General features: G+C 39.0%; 2 pseudogenes; both read left to right on the top strand.

Moving 5' to 3' along the window:
• Positions 1–1,618: 1,618 nt before the first annotated feature.
• Positions 1,619–3,022, top strand: LOC149243461 (E3 ubiquitin-protein ligase HOS1 pseudogene; annotated as a pseudogene).
• A 128-nt stretch (positions 3,023–3,150) lies between these two features.
• On the top strand, positions 3,151–4,003 carry LOC149243460 (phosphatidylinositol 4-kinase beta 1 pseudogene; annotated as a pseudogene).
• The last annotated feature ends 18,387 nt before the right edge of the window (positions 4,004–22,390 follow it).

Below are 22,390 nucleotides of genomic sequence, written 5' to 3'. Positions count from 1 at the left end.
TTTCATGATGAATTCTATGAGATGTATAAAGAATGTTATCCTTCCTTATTGCTGCTCAAAGATTGCTGTAGACATTCTTTAAGTCTTATTCAGTACTTGGAGGATTGTTATGATGATGATGAATTTATGGATGAAGAAATTTTAGAGGCTCTTCATAACAATGCATTTTAGCACCAAGAAGAAAGTATAACATCTCATGAAACGCAACATGAAGATCAGCAGGGGTTTATTTGTGAAAACCATGTTTCATCCTTTGACATGAATGAAAAGATGCAGCAGATTTGTCGGTCTTTTGATCATAAAGAATATGAAATTGATTGCAAACAGCAAGAAGAAGTACTGGAAGATAGCTTTTACGACCCTCAGGCAGAGGAAAAGGTTGGTTTTTTATGTCAAACTTCTTAGCAGCTTACAACAATAAATGATCATAAGAAAGAGGAAAATTACATTATTTGTAGGCAGCATTCAGAAAAGCAGTTCGATAGCATATCAAAAGAATCTTGTGTGGTTGAGAATCAGCTGTCTAAAGATGTAGAATGTTATGATGATCATCAACATAACCATGTATTATTTGACCCTATAAGTGAATATATCGACAAGCTTTGCACTCCGGTCTTTCATTTTCATTTGCATTATGAAGATCAAATATATTATGAGTTGATTTGGTCATCTCACTACCATGGTTATTTTGAGGTTGAATGCAGTCAAGAGCCTCCAATATCAGAGAGGACAATTGATTGGCTTTATTGGAAATATCATGTTGCTTGAGCTACAAGTGGAGCTTGCAGCTGATAGGGTAGGTAGGTAAGAAAATGCAAATAAGCTCAGGGTAGGTTGACTGAGCATCTATTTCAGTAGGTGCAGTTTGAATTCTTCTTACAAAAAATTATTCAAGGCTTGAGGAGCAGATTGGGCAGAAGTTCAAAGTTTTCTTCTAGAGGATGGATAGCGGCACTGGAGCTACAGGTTCTTAATGTACCACAAGGGCACACTATCCCTAGTGGAGCCACTGTTATCACTCAAGAATTTTTTTTTAAATTGTTCACCCCATTTCGATTGTTTGTCAAAGGGTTGGTGTCAATTTTGGGTCTAGTCTTTGCATCTGGTTTTAGAGTCTAAATAGTTTGAATAGGAGTCTTGTTAAGAGTATTGTTGGTATGTGTAAAGGGGTCAATTCTCTGTCTTAGTCTATCATTGGTCTCACATCTCACATGGATATCATATGTCCAAACTCGTTTCAAAGCTGAAATTGTCTAGGTGATTTCGCAGCACATAAATCCCTTTATCAGATTCGCAGCGCAACATGTTTTAGGTGATCTCGTAGCGCATAATTCATATTGCGCTACGAAATTGGGGATTTGTTTGAATCCATAGCCAATATTTCGCAACCGACAAAGCACCATATCAGAAAGTCCACCTAGTAATTCTGTTGGGTTTTTCTTTGGATCAACACCATCAGACAACCATGGGGGAACAATGGCATCCTCAAAGCTTGCATCTTCTCTTCATGGATCATGTCTTGGCAGTGGCAGTTTTGCTGGAAGTAGTTCGCTAGTTGGTTCCATGCCAAAGTCTTTTCCTTCTTTTCAGCATCCAAGTCATGAACTTTTGGAAGATCATGGTTTTAAATAATACATCACTGTCTGTGTCTCAATCTCAAGCAACTTTGTTCATCGAGGATGCCTTGGCTAATCTGAGCGTAGGGCAAGATTACGATGGAGAACTAGGAAAAGAGGCCTATGAACTAAGCTGGCTGCGATAAGGTGGGAATTTATCTTAGTCGCCATTCAAGGATGGACTGGATTGACCCACATATCCACCAGAAAATTTGCGTGCAGCTGTTGATCTCCTTTTTCTAGAAGGAAGTTCTGGTCTCATCCTTGCAAAAAGAGAAATTTTTCTTTATTACTTATTTGATCGCCATTGGAATGTTCCTAACACGGACTGGAGAAATATAGTGGATGATTATGCTGGAACCTTTGGCATCACCAGAAATTTAGTTGTTGAATCATTAGTCTTTTATCTGTTGGATGATAATACAGAGGAGGCCTGTCATCTTCTTCCAGAAATTGTCAGTTCGACTACACATCCGAAAGTGGCACGTGTTTTACTTGAAAGGCAAAATCCAGATGCAGCTTTGATGGTCTTACGTTGCTCTGGACATGATGGCCAGTTTGGAATCACAGATTCAGGCTTCCAGAGGGCAGGTGTAGTTTCTCTTCCTGAGGCTGTGACGGCTGTCAGAGTCAGGCTTGAGTGTGGACTTCTAACTGAGGCTTATCTTTATCAGAAAACACACTGCCAACGAGTCAGAGCAGAGCAAACAAAACATCGTCAAATGACAGCTGGAGTACGTGGAGCAGAAGATATGATTAGGTGTCGGGATTGGCTTACAGAAATGGAGATTCTAGTGGGTGAGATATGCTGGTTATGTATTAGAAGAAAATTAGTGGATAGGATGATTGAGTTACCTTGGAACAACAATGAGGAAAAGTTCTTGCAAAAGTGCCTTTTAGATAGAACTGTTCAAGATCCTTCATCTTCTGCTGGAAATCTTCTAGTTGTGTTTTTCATCCAACGATGTCGCTACCCTGAAGCATATCAAATTCATAAAAGGCTTTGCGACTTGGAACAACAATCTATATCCCAAAGTATTGATAAGAAAATGGTCGAGAGAATTGAAATTGCGTGTGAATGGAGAACGCGGTTGATTGAAAAATGTATTGAGTTGCTACCAGAAATACAACGTCGAGATCTAAGAAGTGGAAATATTTCTGAATGTCCTGTTTCTCCTTTAACAGGAGAGCAGTACCAACCTTTTGATATGGAAATAGAGCAAACAATATTTTCCGTTGTTTCGAATCCATCTGCTGAGCAAATCTTGTTGATATTTGAGCCATCAGTTGCATATCTTATCATATATCAGAATTTTTGCTGTGTATTCAGTATTCCAGTCTCATTTTCAAGGGAATCATTTCATAGCTGCCAGCCCTGTTTTTGGTTGCAATCAAGAAAGGAGTGAAAAGTTTGTTTTCTTGCTTTCAACTAGAGCTGGAGGCCTTGGTATTAACCTTGCCACAACAGATGTGGTCATTTTGTATGATAGTGACTGGAATCCACAAGTTGATCTACAAGCCCAGGATCGTGCACATGGAATTGGACAGAAGAAAGAAGTTCAATTTTTTCCGCTTTTGTACAGAGTACACTAAAAAGGAAAGGATCAGAAAGGCTTCTATCTATGGGAAATTACCTGGCTGGGATCTCCGCTCTATTATTGTGAAAAGTGGTGATGATTGCAGGCAGGAGCATCTTGCTGTGCGGCTTATTTCTCATTTCTATGATATTTTCCAGGAGGCAGGGCTACCGCTTTGGTTGCGTCCTTATGAAGTTCTTGTTACTTCTTCGTATACTGCTTTGATCGAAACGATTCCAGACACAGCATCATTACATGCTATTAAAAGCAGGCATCCAAACATCACAAGCTTGCGGGAGCTCTTTACAGACAAATACAAGGAAAACTCACCTTCTTTCAAGCTTGCTCAGAGAAACTTTGTTGAGAGCATGGCTGGATATTCCATATTGTGCTACCTACTTCAGGTGAAAGATCGACATAATGGAAACTTGTTGATGGATGAGGAAGGACATATCATACATATTGATTTTGGTTTTATGCTATCCAATTCTCCTGGTGGTGTGAATTTTGAAAGTGCTCCCTTCAAAGTTGACTCGAGAACTTCTAGAGGTAATGGATTCTGATGCAGAGGGTAGTCCGAGCGAGTTCTTCGACTATTTCAAAGTCCTATGCATTCAGGGATTTTTGACATGTAGAAAACATGCAGAACGGATCATATTACTGGTTGAAATGTTGCAGGACTCTGGTTTCCCATGTTTTAAAGGTGGACCAAAAACAATACAAAATTTGTGAAAGCGCTTTCATTTAAGTTTGACAGAAGAGCAATGTGTTTCTTTGGTTCTATCTCTCATCAGCAGCAGTTTAGATGCCTGGCGATCAAGGCACTATGATTATTACCAACGTGTGTTGAATGGTATCTTGTGAGAATTTATATTGCTCGGGCGCATTTCATTCTCAGGTTTCTGTTTTCCGTTAGCCATCTTTGTTGAGGGGCTTTTGCTTCACCTTCAGGAGGATACAGTTATCTTGACATGAAACAGCCTTCACATAAAGAACGGTTATTTCCTAGCAATGCTCAAAATCAAGGCACAAGACTGTGTTTTTGAAATTACACAGCAGTTTCGTAGCGCGCTACGAAACTGCTGTAGCTGCATATTACAATTGAGTTGATCAATTATGATTGATAAAGCGGAAAATCTTTTTGAAAGGTTTTGTCATCACACAGGTACATGGTAAAGGCTTACAGCACATCAAGGACGTGGCAGTCTACTCCATTTTGGGTAATTAAAGGATAAAAGGCATGCTTCTTTGGATTCGAACATTTTGAGGCAAACCGAGGACCAATAAACAGGGGCAGTTTCCTATGTTTCAGGGCATTGGAAAACATGTGATATCGAAGAGCAACATGAAGCATTAAAGGTCCATCACAGCCACCGCCAGAAGGGAACCAGATGCCAGAGAACGAAAATGATTGTAGACCAAGGCTGTTATGGAATTAGAGTCCTATTTGATTTAGAAGTCTAGAAGATTTAGTAGAATTAGAATCTTAATTGTTTTAGGATTCAAGAGCTGTCAATTAGTAGTCAGTTGTAATTATTAGTTAGTTAAAGTGTTAGTAGGTGTCATCATAGGAAGAATTGGAGTTCCCCTCACGCTGGAGGAGGAACCTTAGTTAGGTGGAAGAGCTCTATATATAGCTGAAACAACAATGTAATCAGGGTTGGAAAACTTTATAACAGAGCATAGTATTTGGCTTATGTAAAGACTCACTTTCAGTAATATAATTTTGATTTTACTTCTCAGGATTCATGAAGGATTTTCCATATTCAGAATGTGTGATGTTGTCTTCTTCTTAGTTTTGTTTACAGTGGTATGGATGTATAATCACTCAGAATTCACTGAATGTGCTCTGATTTCCTGTATGCATCTATAAACTGTGTGGTTCCTTATAAGTGTATATTCTGAATATTCAAATGCTGAATGCCCTGACTTCCATGTAAGGTCAAGATCTTTGTTGTATTGACGTGTTGTTGACTGCATAGGCCCAATGGATACTTGTTTGATGTATTTCCAGCATTCATATTTGTCACAGTTGTTCTACAAGAGTTAGCCATCTTAGTTTTAATCAAAATCATTATTACACCCAGAGAGAGCCCTCTCAGGTTGAGGAGGCTAAGCCTCAGCCTAAAGTAGGTTTGAAATAGTTACTTAGAGTCAACCTGACCAGCAGCCTATCAGGGTCTGATTTTGAGATAACATTTTGGTGCGTCTGCCAGGAGCCTGAAGTCTATTCATTCCCGAAATTAAGAGGCTGAACTTCTGAAGGTAGCAGGAGCTCAGACATCTTTTTGAAGCTGCAAAACTACCTTGGCGACTCCACACATCGAATAAGAAATTGGAAGGTGACTCCACTGCTAGCTCGCGACTCATGACGGTCGATTATGGCCGGCATCTCCTGGTATCTTGAATCAAGTCAGTGAGGAAGCTTAGTAAGTACACTAACCCAGTCACAGTTCGTCTCAGGAAGAGGTTTGGATCTGACCTTCCTTCATAAGCATATGATTCATTCATATTCAACAGACTTATGAGCCATAGATAGATCACTGAGGAATAACATGGAATTGAATTCAGACCATTTGAAGCATAAGTAAGAGCCAAACCATATGTATATAAAATAGATAGCTGGTCAATTCCACCAGCATTTACCCTAAAAAATGTTCAGCTTCTAACCTCCCTGGCAACAACCCAATGCCTTAATTTATAGTGCAATGGAGGGAAGTTATTAGGTCCTCCTTCAAAGGGATAAAGTCCTTCTTCAAAGGGATAGCTCCTCTCATCAAGGGATTAGCTCCTTCTCTTTTGGGATGCATGAACCACCTAAGAGCGAACAATCCACGTCAAAATTCCTTCTAGAATCATCTAGAACTAACCCAAAGTGAGTTTTTTAGAATAAACTTGCGCCTTTTTGACTTTCACAGGGGTCCACACCCACTCCTTTAGGGATAGAGCGGGCAGGTCCGTAGGTAATGTGAACAGGGGTTGCGGGACCGCAGGCAACATTGAGAGAAAGTGTGAAACCAGAGATTTGTTGATTTTCAATGTCTTTCTCTCATTTTCAAAGCTTGACTTGAAGAGCTAAGGTCTGAGACTTTCTTAGGAGGACAGTACAAGTGATGATAGACCCATACTGACTGCAAATAGTCATGGTGACGATATTTTTGTGTAACAATAGGGTGGATAGGAGCAGGTGGAGCACGCATTTTACGATCAAAGATTTGACAATTATGGCATTTTCGGATTGCATAGATACAATCTTTGAATAAGGATGGCTAGAAATACTCAGTGTGCAATATCTTTTGGGTTGTGGCATACCCAAACATATGACCGCCACATGCTCCATAGTGACAGTCATTCAGAACCTTTTCCGCTTCTTCATGAGTTAGACAACGTCGGAAAATAGAATCCGCTCCATAACGATAAAGCATATCACCAATAATATTGTATTGTTGGGATTAGAAACGTATTTTTCGTCGCCGAGATCGTGAAATTTCAGGCCGAAAATATTGGGTTTTGAGATAAACAATAATATCTCCATACCAAGGATCAAAAGTATTCATAAGAAACAAGGATTCATCTTCAATGGGCTGCTCTGCCAATGTTTCAGTATCAGTATGTAGGAAATCACACATCAGTTCAGCAAAAACCAAAGATTACTTTGCCTTGGATTTTTCAAATTCCTGCAAGATAACTATCCATTTGGAATACATGCCCCCTAGCAATTGTTTGGTCAAGATATACATCATAGGATTACAGTTAAAAATTACCGTGGTTTTGCATAATAAGATGTAGTGACGAAATCTTTGGATAGCTTGGACAGCTGCCAAGGCCAATTTCTCCACATGTGAATATTTAATGTTAATCAGATGCAAAGTTCGACTAAGATAGTAAATCACATGTTCATTGTTGAATTCATCTTCTTGAACTAAAACCATGCCAATGGTGGAATGAGAAGCGACGAGATACAAAAAGTAATCCTGGTTGTAATTGGGAGGATGCAGTAATGGTGCATGGGTTAACACGTGTTTAAGTGCATCAAAATATTTGTCAGCGATCTCATCCCAAAAGAATGGAGTATTCTATTTCAACAACCTGGTAAAACCTTTCGTTATCTTGGCATAGTTAGGAATGAAACGACGTAAAAAGTTTTCTTTCCCTTGCAAACTTTGGAGTTGGCGAAGAGTTGAAGGAGGAGGTAGATTGACGATAGCTTCAACCTTCGAGGGATCGACACAAATGACAGCCTTTGAAATGAAAAATCCCAGTAAGCAACCCATTTCTACACATAAAACACATTTGTGTGGATTCAGCCGAATTCGATAATGCCTACATCTCATAAAGATAGCTCATAAATGAGTGAGATGATCAGCTCTACGTGATGAATGGGTAGGTAGATCATCGAAATAAGGTTGCACAATGTGCTTGATGTCATGAAATGTGTAAGACATAGCCCTTTGAAAAGTTTTTCCAACGTTCTTCAATCTAAAGGGTAATTTGGAATAAGCAAATGTCCCCCATGGACAAATGAAAGTTGTTTTAGGCTAATTAGCAGGGAGTATGTTGAAATGATTGTAACCGCAAAAACCATCCATAAAGGAGAACATTTCACTACCGACACAATCATCAATAATTTGATTGATATAGGGGGTTGGATAATTGTCTTTAGGAAAAGCTCGATTAATATCCCTATAGTCGATACATATTCTTATCATTCCTTGTTTTTTGTTAACATGAACAATATTTGATACCCAATCGGTTAAAGGAACTGGATAAATGAAACCTGCATGAAGTAATTTCTCAACTTCAGCTTTAATAGCAACGGCTTTTCTCGGATGTATCTGACATAAATGTTTGCGGACAGGTTTAGCATCCGAGTATGTTTTAATTTCATGGACAACAATTGATGGGTCGATTCCTAGCCTTTCTTCATATGACCAGGCAAACACGTCGTGGAATTATTGAAATAGGGCTTTGTAAGTTTGGATTTCATCGTCTGTACAGGAAGCACCTATATGAATGTTTTCAATAATTTTGGGCTTAACTGAAATGTCAATAGGAACCGTTCAAGAGATATTTCCCAAATTTAACTCAAAATCAGAATGTTGCAATGGATTCTGTGGTTCTTTGACATAGTCAGTAGTAAAAATAGATGAAAAATCATTTTCAAAATGATCAAGCTCAGGTAAAAATGAAGATCGGTGATGAAGATCTTCCCATGGTAAATCATCAATAGACAAAAGTTCACGAATCTGCTCATCAGTATGAACAGGATCAGAAAGTGTTGTTGTAGCTGAGGTTGATATTGAAAGTGATTCCCCATGGACCACATTCATTGGATCAATTTCAGTTGAACAAGAATCAGAAAATGATTGTACAGCCTGATATGCAATTTCAAAGGGACTCAAAGGCATCGCGCCATTAAATGAATCCACCTCAGAATTGGAGGTATGATCCAAGGATCATCAAAAGAAATAGTGTTCAATGAAATCATATGAATAGTTGCCATAGAAGATGATACGTTAGGAGGAGAGAAGGAAAAAGTTCCTAGTAAACTAGAATCTTTAATCAAACCTACTCCAACATCCTTGTAAGGGATAGTTGTTTTACCGACGTGTTGAATTCTATCTGTAGAGGCTAGGTCAGATGAGAAATAAGTCAACTGGTCTATCGTAACAATCTTTCTGTTATGAGGAAACTTGATAAGCCGAAAGACCAATGAAACAATAGCAGTCATAGCATAAGACCAACTACGACCCGAGAGAAGGGTGTAGTCTAGAGGGGCATCAACCACTTCCACATCTAGATTTACTATTTTGCCTTCGACCCCTATAGGTAAATCCTGAAAAATACCAAAAGGATGGAACCCTCGGCCATCAAAAGCCTTTAGAATTGTCAGAGACTGATTGAGTGTGGGCGAACCAAGCGATCTCCAACACTGGATCGACATAATACACGTAGAATCCCCTTCATCAATCACAGTCCGAAAGCAAGGCCTGTTTTTGATTAACACTGGAATCTGGAAAGCCATTTGATGAGGTAGGCGAGGTGTATTATTCTCTAAATCGAAGATTATTAGGTTCAAATCCTATATATCGATAGCTCCTATAGCAGACAATAGTAATTTACGTTGTGCTAGGCATGATTGCAGCACTTCCAAAGCTGACATTGCTAAAGAGGAAATAGCTAAGTCTTCAACAATGTTACAATTCTGAGCAGGTCTCGCATGTGGATTGAAAGCTGATTTATGAAGTATCCCTTTAGCAGGCGGTTTGATTACTAGTTCAGGGTTGGGTTTCTCGATCTATAGCACATCAGAACCAGGAGGAGTTGTAGTTGATGTGTTTGAATTAGAAGATTTTGCTTCTTTACCACCAACAGGATTTTTACTACCATAATCTTCCGATCGCGTTGCAATCCTAACATGAGACATCATCATAATGGGTTTTTTGAGGCATTCGAGGAAGAACCAATCATCTTACTATATTGAGTAGGAAAAGGATCCTTCAAGACAACAGGCGTTTGAGAACCTTTAACGATTTTCAAAACCTCTGCTCGATGTGGGTAGTCTTTGGTAAAATGATCCTCGTCGCAAATGAAACAAGGATAGCGAGGTTTACATTTTTCTTCAGTAGATTAAATTTTATCCGTTTTATCTTTTGAATTTTCTTTGTTTTTCTTCTTCCCCTTCCTTTTACTACCAGATTTTGATTTGGTCGTAGATGAGTCTATGACATGGATGTCGACAGAAAATTCAATGGAAGAATCTCCTTTCGAGGAATCAGGTAAAGTTATTATAGGAGAAGAATTCTTTCAAGATTTCTTCTTACTTTTAGTACTACTTGAACCAATCATACCATCAGTGGCATGAGACCTTGAAGGAGCTGCAATTATTTGACCATGTTTTGGAAGATCAGGGATTTTTTCATGTAAAGTACCTGATTGCGTATAGACGAGGTCAAGGTACTAAGCCTGAGCAATGACTTTCTCTTCAGTGACAACTCCTCCCTTAGCTACATCTTTAGTGATTTTGGGTAACAATGATTTAATGAACCATTCCACTAAAATTTGATCCGGAATGAAAACTTTCACTAAACGCCTTCTATGTCGCCATTCATGAATATGATCAGAAATATATGTGGACGTGGATTGTTTTAGTGAAGTTAACAGTTCCATGCCATTTTCATATCTGACAGGCAACTGAAAATGAGTTAAGAAAGAAGTGGCTAACTAATTGAAATTATAAAAAGAGGCTCGTGGTAACTCAATGTACCATTTGGTGGCAAGACCATTAAGCGTTCGTTGAAAAAGACGCAATCGAATTGAAACATCAATGATTGAATTAGATGCACACCAGAGGTGATAATTCATAACATGATTTGACGAATCCTCTCCTAACTTACCCTCGAATTTCGGGATATCACTGAGCAACTTACTAGGCATTGGTGGCCAATACGAAAGATAGTAAATCGGATCGTTCGTAAGGCATGAGAAATCAGGTAAATCCAAAGTTGCAATAAATGGTAATTGACGGTTAGGGTCGCGAAAACCTTGAGTAACGAGAACAGCTCCAGGAGGAGGATATCCAGGATAACCGGAAATTGGATTTGCATTAGGAATGTTATAACCTCCTGGGAAACTAGGATTAACCGGACCAAACTGGGGTTGTTGAGGCTGTTGATAAGTATAGCTAGGATACAGTTGATACTGATAAACTAGGTTTTATATAGTAGGACCAAATTGATACTGTCCTTGGTACGGTTGATAGGTGAATTGTGGTTGACTTGTGATAATCGTACTTGGACTAGCTTGTCCTGCAGGCATCTGGACCGAAGTCTAAACTGTAGGTCCTGACTGTGGCACAGAGACTTGAGGAGTTTGCACTGATGCAGGGATAGTAGAAACTGGAGCTACAAATACTCCAGAAACAGGTGTGGTAGGTTGAACATAAGTTGCAGTAGTTGCAGCAGTTTGAGGTAGAGTCTGAGGTGAGCTAGGCCCAGGCTGCTGAACTAAACCAGGTGCAAGGGTTTGAACAGTAGGTTGGACAGGTTTCTAGGTTGGACCAGAAACCAAAGGTTGTCCAGGTTGATTAGATAACTACACATTAAGTTGCATAGTCTGTTGAGTTTGAGATGGATCCCACACCATATTCATCTGGAGTATGGACCCATAAAAGGTTGTGCATATGGAGGGCCATAACCTGGTTGAACGTAGGGCTGAAAATTAAGCGGTACATTTCCAGCTCCTTGTAAAAATGATTGACCAGAAGGAAGTTGGAAACCTTGAGTTGGGTATTGACCTTGAGGTTGATAACCCTGAGGCACGTACTGAAACTAGGGTTGACCTTGAGGTATGTACTGAAACTGGGGTTGACCTTGAGGTATGTACTAAGTCTGGGGTTGACCTTGAGGTATATACTGTCCCTGAGGTTTCCCCCTAGGTGGTAACCACCTACCTTGAGGTTTCCCCCCAGGTGATAACTGACTACCTTGAGGTTGCCCCCCAGGCGGTAAATGACTACCTTGGGGTTGCCCTCCAAGCAGTAATTGACTAACTTTGGGTTGCCCCCCAAGCGATAACTGACTACCTTGAGGTTGAGGATTTGGAATACTACCAGACATCATAAGGATTTGTTCTGCATTCAATGCTTGAGTTCCATTACTACCAGTTGATAACTCATGTTCAGTCGGTCGAGGAGATGCTCCTGAAAAAGTACCAGTGAGTGACTGGTACCCCGAAGGAATAGAAGGACCGCCATATAAAAATGTTTCCGGTGATTGGGAAAACATAGATGACTGTCTTGACATGATCGATGAAGGATAATAACCTCTTGGTGTAGGATGAAAAGGAATTCAAGGTGGTGAAAAACTAAGACCTGGTTTTTCTTAAAAAATTGTCAATGATACATACCAAGCATCACTCCTAAAAGGACTGTAGAATATTGATTCACACTCCCTAACATTTAAAGTGTGTTGGTTTTAGGGAAGAGTTACGTATTCATCTGGACTAACAAGTTCTTCAATAGAAATGAGGCCAGAAGGAAGATTTTGAGTAATGATGTTTCCTACCCTAGGTGAACCATGAACACTAGAAGTTAGAGAAGAAAATCCTGAATTTGGAGTAGTAGCAGGTTTAGTGTCAGGCTAAAATTTTTTAGGTTCTTTAGCTAATTCACTGGAAGGAGAAATACTACCAGTAACTTTGGAAAATGAAATTGGCTCTTGAATATACTCTATTGTTTTTATTTGATAATCCAGATGAAAAATTAAAGATGACTCTCCAGCTTCTGGTGATCCAACTCTACTGTCACTAGGTGATACAAGAGCTCAAAGCCCTTCAAGCTGACTTGGTGTATACTCAGGAGGTTTCCCCTGAAGTCTATGAGATTGTCTCGATAATTCAGCCATGATTAAATATTTAATTAATCACATGTAAACAAAGAAAATTTCAATAAAACCACCTAAAGTCTCTAAAGAAACAAACAACTGAATCACACACCTAAAAAATCTAAGAGTTCAAACCACACAGAAACAATAACTTCCTGTACTAAAAACACTAGTTGGTGATGAAATCCAATGTAGTAGAAGTTTAATACAGAAAGGGCGGTTGGAACAATTACCCCAACAACCTTCTTAATGAAACAGACTGGCACAAGTTTCTTCACAAAACCATCTCGAGTGAAGAGAACACCCCAGACTGTCCAAGTGAGTCTAGTCGATGTCTGCTCTAGGTACAGTGAGATCCTTTCTTCACCGTCACCTTAGGAAATAATCTTAAGTTTATGGACACTAAGGTTACCAACAACAACAAATACAACTGGGGGAACAGTCTACGATCCGATCTATGCGCAAGAGTAGAGTAACAAAGCTTAATCCCCTTGAAGTCTCCTCGACATGGTCAATCTGAGGTTTACCAACAAGTCACCCCAGGCTCCTCGATAATGGTTAATCTGAGGTTTACCGTTTATAATACGCGCAAATATTCTATCTTTCCCAATGAAACAGAATTGATTGTCTCAAAGGTTCAGACATGATCTCGTGATTGACTCATTTAAGAGAAGCTTCCCAGAATGTATCAATTACAATTGGATTTATTTCCTACCACAAGATGTATCTACTTGTTTTTTTTTAACTATCTTGGAGAGTTAATTACTCCCTACTCCAAGATACTAGCCTAAGCTATATTGGTGATAAAAGCCCTAGAAATAGAACAGATTACTAGATCAATTTTAATTAAGCGTTTCTTTTATGGGTTGTTCTTTAAGTTAATACGTATGGAAATGAAACTTTGATGGTGTGAAGAATCGACTCCAAAAACACTAAAAATGCACCTAAAATGATAAGCAATTCGTTTTTCTTTCAATGAAATTCTAGCTAAAAGAAAGAGTTCGAGAATGCAATTCTTTAAGAAACAAATCTTTCTTTCAACATGGAAATGGAAAGAAAACCTTTTTGTCTTTTTCAATAAGAACTCAAAACGAGACTACTAATTAATGCTCACAATAAATCCCTTTCCTTTTTCAAAACTCGAAACTACAAAAAACAATTTGCTTCAAAAGAGATCTACAAGTTCTAGAAAAACACTCAAAACTACAAAAACTAATTTTGAGATCTAAAAACTTTTAAAAATCTAATTAAATAAAAGCTTCAATTCTTTTTGAGGAAATTTTGCTTAGTTGTTTAGTAAACTAAGGATTCATTTGTTCAGAATAACAAACCAATCAAAAACATCCAGATATGTTTTCTTTTGTAAAAATGAAATTCAAAACTTATAACAAAGTTTGTTCAAAGATTTGCAAGGAGAAAACTAAATCTATTTCTCACAAAGGATAGATTTCACAACCAAGTTAGACTCATCAAGAAGATGAAAAGACACCAGGGTGATCTAAGGTTTCTCAAGCTTATGATCTTTGAGTCACTACAGAGACCAAGTGAAAACCATTCCAGGCATGCAAAACTTCTAGAAAATCATCTAAAACAAAAATACCATCAGAACTCACCCACAAGAGATTTTTGACAGGAAAAATACAGATCTGGGTAGACATTAAAAATTATAAATGAAACCTAAACTTAACTGGAAGAAGATATTTTAGGTTTTTTAAAAAATTTTACAGGGTCCGCAGGCTCCAGAAGAAACAGGTGCGGTCCCACTCTGTTTACTAAAGGAAAAGTGTGGAGATGCCTGCACTGTCTATAAAGAGAAAGTGCAGTCCCCTGAAAACTTCGAAAAAAACAAAAAAGTAATCCAGATTCTAAAAACTACCCAAGCCAGCATGCATCAATCAAAAACCAAAAACGAAAACAATTTTCTCAAGTCAAAACAAAGGAAAACCAAAAACCAAATTCAGATCCCCAGCGGAGTCACCAATTTGTTGATCGGATATATCGGTCTTGTGGACAAGACTAATCTCCCTAGTATCAGAAGATAGTCTAGCAGCAAACAGACAAACACATCTATCTTTCTCTAGACATATGCGATTTATAAATAAATACTATAAAGGTGTTAAGACCCTGCCTTAGATCCAATACTTGTTCGTAGTAGTCATCCTTCAATCATTCAAAAGAGTTACCTTTGAGAACCTGCAATCACAAACAAGCAAACATTAAATAGCACCTGCATAGCAAATATAATAAATCATGTCTATTATGGTGATCAAGAAATCCATAAAATAAACCATGAATCAACAGCTTATTGAGAAAAATAAACTTGTTTGTATTAACTTTGAAGTAGAAGAACCTTACAACCTTTTCAACCTTGATGTTGAACAAGCTCTTCCTGGGGTATGAAACAGGAATTTCCTTTACTTTGACAAGCCTTGCACTTTTCCAAATGAGATCATAGAGGTATTTAATCTCTCCTGATAAAAAATCAATTAAGAATACTAAGTTCCAACAGTATTTCACCTCAAAAATATTCAACTTCTAACCTCCTCAGTAACCAGCCCAATGCTTCTTTTTATAGTGCAGAGGAGGAGGTTACAGGTCCACCTATGAAGGGATAGAATCCTCCTTCAAAGGGATAAAATCCTCACATCAAGGTGTTAGCTCCTTAAGGTTTGGGATGCATGAACCTTAAGAGAGTGAACTTGCCAACTCAAGATTCCTTCCAGAAGCTTCTAGAAATCACTGAAAGTAAGTTTTTCAGAATATACTCACACCTTTTTAACTTTTACATGGGTCTCCACCTTTAACACAGAGACAGAGTGGTTAGGTGCCTAGGAGACATGACCATTAGGTGCGGCACCGCAGGTAAGACAAAGAGAAAGTGCGGAACCAGAGTTTTAAAGACTTTGAGGGCTTTTCTCTTACTTTCAAGGCTTGATATGAGGAACTAATGCTTCAGACTTGCAGAGGGGGAAAGTATGAGTGGTAATGAACTCACACAGATAGCAGAATGTCTGTTGGGTGTGGAGCCTGATTATCTTCTATAGTACCGGCATTTTGGACCCCAGTTCAAAATGGGGCGGCAACGCCGCCCGTAAAATGATCGCTGCCGCCCCCCCGAAGCTAAAAACAGCTGTAAAATTGCCTTGTAAAAGTATAGTAATTTCTAGTCAATCTGGGCCGTTCATTAGGCGGATGATCTGACGGTAGAACTTATGTTTAGTTTAGGGTTTTTTGCCCTAGAAGGCAACCCCTCTCTTTATATGAGGGCATTGTATTTGAGGCGGTGATAGATGTGTATTCGGTGAGCGAGAAACATAGAGGTGAGACTGTGAGAGAAAACAGAGGATATTACAACGGTTTTGCTGTAGGTTGTATCTCTTCATTTTGCTGGATAATAGAAAGGAAGGACTGGCTGTTCGGGGTGGATGTAGCCCAAACTGGGTGAACCACGTATATCTGTGTCTCTCTTGTTTTGTGCGTTTTCTGTGTTTATATTTCTGCAATATTTTATGTGTTCCATTGCTCCGTAATATATAATTTTCTAACAACTGGTATCAGAGCCGAAGGTCTATTTGGCTGATAAACTCGCAGGAAAGAAGGGTTCCTGGTTCGAGTGGGAGCAATGGCGGAAGATGGTAAGTTTAGGGTCGAGAAATTTAACGGCCAAAACTTCTCGCTGTGGAAGATGCAGATGGAAGATTATCTGTATCAGAAAGATCTATACCTACCATTAGGCGGAAAAACAAAGATGCCGACGGGTATGAAAGACGAAGAATGGAACCTTCTCGATAGAAAGGCACTCGGAACAATACAGTTGTGTCTTGCTGCGTCAGTCGCCTTCAACATTTCGAAGGAAACCACGACAGAGGGTTTGATGCAGACGTTGTCAAAACTATATGAAAAACCCTCGGCCTCAAACAAGGTATTTCTTATGAAACGGTTATTTAATATGAATATGTCGGAAGGTGGATCTGTTGCAAACCATTTAAATGATTTTAATACAGTTACAAGCCAGTTAAGTTCTGTAGGGGTAAACTTTGATGATGAAGTTAGAGCTCTGTTATTCTTGTGCTCATTACCAGAAAGTTGGAATGGTTTGGTAATGGCCATTAGTAACTCCGTTTCTGGATCTAGTACTTTAAAGTTTGATGATGTTGTCGGTGCTATCCTTAGCGAGGAAATGTGACGGAAAAGATCCGGTGAGACATCGGGAAATGCTTTGAGTGCAGAGTCTAGAGGAAGAAAAATGGAAAGAGGAAAGAGCTCAGGATATCGCAGTAAATCAAGGAAAGGCAGATCCAAGTCCAGATCGGGGATAGTGTGCTGGAAATGTGGAAAGAAAGGACACCTAAAGAAAGACTGTAGATCTCGGAAGGGAAAAGAAGGAGATGCACAACAAGAAAACAATCATGAAGCAAATGTGACAGGTGAGGTGTTACAAGATGCTTTGATTCTTTCTTTCGAAAATATTATTGATTCCTAGGTGGTAGATTCAGGGGCCTCATTCCATGCCACACCTGAAAAGAAATACTTTTATGACTATGTTCAAGGAGATTTTGGACAAGTTCGTCTGGGTGATGACAAACCCTGTAAAATTGTTGGAATGGGTAAGGTTCTTGTAAAACAGCAGAATGGAAACCAATGGCTACTAAAGGAGGTAAGGCATGTTCCAGATCTAAAGAAAAATCTGATTTCAACAGGGCAGTTAGGCAGTGAAGGTTGTGTGACAACTTTCACAGATAAAGCTTGGAAGGTCACAAAAGGAGCCCTGGTAATAGCAAAAGGTGAAAAGGTTGGTACATTGTATTTATGCAATGGTATTTCTAACTCTGTCAATGCTTTGACTTCCAAAGGAGCAGATGCAGCATTATGGCATCATAGGCTCGGACACATGAGTGAAAAATGGATGAAGATTCTTCACTCAAGGAATTTGTTGCCAGGTTTGAAGAATGTTGATTTGGACTTCTGTGAGAACTGCATTTATGGAAAACAGAAGAGAGTCAGATTTCTCAGAGTTGGGAAAGAAAAGAAGAACGAAAAATTAGAGCTTGTGCATACAGACGTATGGGGACCTGCTCAGGTATCATCTCTTGGTGGCTCTCATTATTATGTTACTTTTATTGATGATGCAACTAGAAAAACTTGGATTTATTGTATTAAGAATAAATCTGATGTATTTGATACTTTCAAGAAATGGAAAGCTTTGGTTGAGATTGAGACAGGAAAGAAATTGAAGTGTCTTAGATCAGACAATGGAGGTGAATATTGCAGCAAAGAGTTTGATAGGTACTGTTCAGAGCATGGAATTCGCAGAGAGAAGACAGTTCCAAGAACACCACAAGAAAATGGCGTGTCAGAAAGGATGAACAGAACAATCATGGAGCGTGCAAGGTGCATGAGATTGCATGCAGGATTGCCTTTACAGTTTTGGGCAGATGCTGTAGATACTGCTGTTTATCTAATAAACAGAGGGCCTTCAAGTTCCTTGGATGGTGGTGTTCCAGAGGAAGCATGGACAGGTAAAAAGGTAAACTACTCTATTTTAAAGCCTTTTGGTTGTGAGGCCTTTGTCCATATTGATAAAGAAAATAGAACAAAGCTTGAGGCAAAGTCAAAGAAATGTACCTTTATTGGATATGGTGTTAATGATTTTGGTTATCGCTTATATGATTACGAAAATCACAAAATCATTAGGAGCAGAGATGTAATAATGAAAAGGTCTTGTATAAGAATCAGTTACAGGAAAAGAAACAGGAAAAGGAAAACAAGGAATACGCAGTCCTTGATGAAATCACTGAAAAAGTAAAGGTGCCTGAAAATAATAATAATCAACAACCACAACAACAACAACCACCACAACAGCAACAGGCACCCCAAACACCTGAAAGTGGTGTTAGAAGATCTACCAGGATAGGTAGACCTCCTGAACGATACTCTCCTTCATTATATTATTTATTGTTGACTGATTCCGGTGAACCTGAATGTTATGAAGAAGCAATGTAGGTTGAAAACAAGAAGAAGTGGGAGGTAGCCATGGAAGAAGAGATGGACTCCTTAATGCATAACCAGACTTGGGATTTAGTCAGGTTGCTTGCAGGAAAAACTACATTGAAGAATAAATGGGTTTACAGGCTGAAGGAAGAAGATGGAGGAAAGCAAAGGTACAAAGCTAGACTTGTGGTGAAGGGGTTTGCACAGAAGAAAGGTATTGATTTTGATGAAATATTTTCTCCTGTTGTTAAAATGACTTCAATCAGAACTATTTTAAGTCTTGTAGCAGCTGAAGATTTGCATCTTGAGCAGTTAGATGTAAAGACAACCTTTCTCCATGGGGATTTGGAGGAAGAGATATATATGCAGCAGCCACAAGGATATGAGGTGAAAGGGAAGGAGAAACTTGTGTGCAGGTTGAAGAAGAGCTTGTATGGTTTAAAACAGGCTCCAAGGCAGTGGTATCTAAAATTTGACAAGTTTATGTCTGAACAAGGTTATACTAGATGTCACTCTGATCATTGTGTTTATCTGAAAAAGAAAAATGATGGCAGCTATATTATATTGTTATTGTATGTAGATGACATGCTTGTTGCAGGATCTAACATGCAGGAAATAAATGTGCTCAAAAGAAAATTGGCAAATTCATTTGCAATGAAGGATTTGGGTGCTGCAAAACAAATCCTTGGTATGAGAATAACTAGAGACAGGAAAAATAGAAAATTAACATTGTCTCAGAATGAGTACATACAAAAGGTGTTGAAAAGATTTAACATGCAAAATGCAAAACCAATTAGTACACCTTTTGCTAGCCATTTCAAACTTAGCAAAGAAATGTGCCCAAAGACCCAAGAAGACATGGATTATATGTCTAAAGTTCCATATGCATCAGCAGTTGGAAGTTTAATGTATGCAATGGTTTGCACAAGGCCTGATATTGCACATGCAGTGGGAGTTGTAAGCAGGTACATGAACAATCCAGGAAAGGAACATTGGATGGAAGTGAAATGGATTCTCAGATATTTGAGAGGCACCACAAATCAGGAATTATACTTTGGTGGTTCAAACATATCCCTACAAGGATATGTTGATGCAGATATGGCAGGTGACAGAGATAATAGGAGGAGCACTACAGGATATGTATTTACTGTCGGAGGAACAACTGTCAGTTGGGTTTCAAAAATCCAAAATGTTGTTGCACTCTCAACAACAGAAGCAGAGTATGTTGCTGCTACAGAGGCTAGTAAAGAAATGATTTGTTTACAAAGGTTTATGGGTGAATTGGGTAAGGAGCATGATATGGGCACGTTATACAGTGATAGTCAAAGTGCCATTCATCTTGCAAAGAACTCGGCATTTCATTCCAGGACAAAACACATACAGCTCAAGTACCATTTCATACGATCAGTTTTGGAAGATGGAGAGTTGAAGCTGGAAAAGATACACACTAGCCAGAACCCTGTAGATATGCTAACAAAAGTTGTAACCAGGGAGAAACTGAGAATATGCTCAGTTTCAGTTGGTCTTCAAGGATGACGATGAAGATGAGAAACAGCCAGGTCTAAAGAGGAGTCATTGTCCAGCAAATGGAGCAGCGGTGGAGTTGCTACAATCAGTCTCCAAGTGGGAGATTGTTGGGTGTGGAGCCTGATTATCTTCTATAGTACCGGCATTTTGGACCCCAGTTCAAAATGGGGCGGCAACGCCGCCCGTAAAATGATCGCTGTCGCCCCCCCGAAGCTAAAAACAGCTGTAAAATTGCCTTGTAAAAGTATAGTAATTTCTAGTCAATCTGGGCCGTTCATTAGGCAGATGATCTGACGGTAGAACTTATGTTTAGTTTAGGGTTTTTTGCCCTAGAAGGCAACCCCTCTCTTTATATGAGGGCATTGTATTTGAGGCGGTGATAGATGTGTATTCGGTGAGCGAGAAACATAGAGGTGAGACTGTGAGAGAAAACAGAGGATATTACAACGGTTTTGCTGTAGGTTGTATCTCTTCATTTTGCTAGATAATAGAAAGGAAGGACTGGCTGTTCGGGGTGGACGTAGCCCAAAATGGGTGAACCACGTATATCTGTGTCTCTCTTGTTTTGTGCGTTTTCTGTGTTTATATTTTTGCAATATTTTATGTGTTCCATTGCTCCGTAATATATAATTTTCTAACAATGTCAAGGTGAAAATTTTTAGTGCAATGGGCCAATAGCCTATCCAATTTTCTCTGCCTCTGACAATGAAAGTCCATGATGTTTTCCATGTGTCATTTCTTAAGAAGTATGTTAAAGATGTTGATCATGTAATTGAATGGTTGGTATTGCAAGTGGAACTAGATGGAGAATTCCAATCAGAGCCTCAGTGTATAATGCAAAGAAAGGTGATCATGCTTTGGAACCAATAAATTGAGAAAGTTAAGGTGCAATGGAAGCACTTTGGGCGCGATGAAGCTACATGGGAGATGGCGGATCAGATGTGGGCTATGTATCCTTCCTTGTTTTCAGTTGAGGCAAAGCAGTTTTGGTATGGTGTTTGGTATATGTCTTGGTATATGTTTTGGTATATGTTTTGGTGATGTTTGGTATATGTACATATGTTTATGGGTGTAAATACTTCCATGAGATATGATATAAAGCTCCGATAAGCGATATGGGTGTCATGTCATTATGATGCTATGTTTGTTATGTTTTCAGGTTGGTTTGCTTCTCAATAGGTGGATCATTGTAAATATTGCAACGAGATAAGTTATAAAGCTCCATCAATAGTATGTTTTACTTACAACAATTTTGTGGTTATAGGTGTTGCTTAACACTGAGGATGGTGTTCCCCCAAGGGGGAGGGTTCTGTAACAACCCTAGTGAAAATTCCATGTAATAAAAGTTAATAAAGGAAAAATAATAACCACGGTTGATGGGACACTTATTCCAAGTTGAATGTTGGGCAAGACATCCTAGTATGGGTGTTCATTTGGTTATTAATGGCTAAGGAAATTGGAAAAGGAAATGGCTAAGGCTTTGGAAAGGAAAAATGACATTATTTGGCACATTTATTTATAAAAATAATGGAAATTAGGAGAAAAGGGAGGTGAAAGGTCACATGTTGCATGTGAGAAGAAAAATGAAGGAAAATAATGGAGAATGAAGAAAATAGAGGCCTCATTCATAAAAAGGCTTATGAGGATCAATACACATACTTTTGTCAGTTCAATTTTGGAGTTCTCTCATTATTCTCTCTCTCTCTCATTCTTGGATACTTAGAGTTTCTTGGAGCACTGTTGGAGAGTGTGACATACTTGAATTTTTGGAGAAAGAAGGCAAAGGAAGAGTAGGAAGGCGCAAGAGGACATCAGGGTCAACAACTACAATGGGTTTTTCTTGTAGGTACTGAGTTTCATGTATGTTTTCCTCACTAGTTTTGGCATGTATGGCATATGCATGTGGTTTGTTGGTCATGATTTGTCATTGGCATGGAGGATGGATGGGATTGATAATGGATTTACATAGCCTAGCCATTTCCTGGATATGCATGGTGATTGTGGATTTATTTCTTTGTTTTTTTTCTTTGGGGGGGTTGGTTCTCATGTTTCCTTACCTTGGGTTGAATTATTAGTTCCTGGAGCCTTGGTGGGAAAAACGCTCTGGAACCCTGTAACGACTTGGGTTGAGTTACTAGTCCTAGAGGCTTGGTTGGACAAATGCTCTGGAGCCCTTGGTGGTTTGAGTTACTAGTCTTGGAGCCTTGGTTGGACAAACACTCTAGATCCTTGTATAAACTATGGGTTTAGTTACTAGTCCTGGAGCCTTGGTTGGAACAAACGCTCTAGATCCCTG

Source organism: Pinus tabuliformis, chromosome 8 (genome assembly GCF_031772625.1).
Source record: "Pinus tabuliformis cultivar Carrire ecotype Pingquan chromosome 8, CPIR1, whole genome shotgun sequence".
NCBI lineage: Eukaryota > Viridiplantae > Streptophyta > Pinopsida > Pinales > Pinaceae > Pinus > Pinus tabuliformis.
Note: the sequence above shows the minus strand (reverse complement) of the source record. Positions and strands in the feature narration are given on the sequence as shown.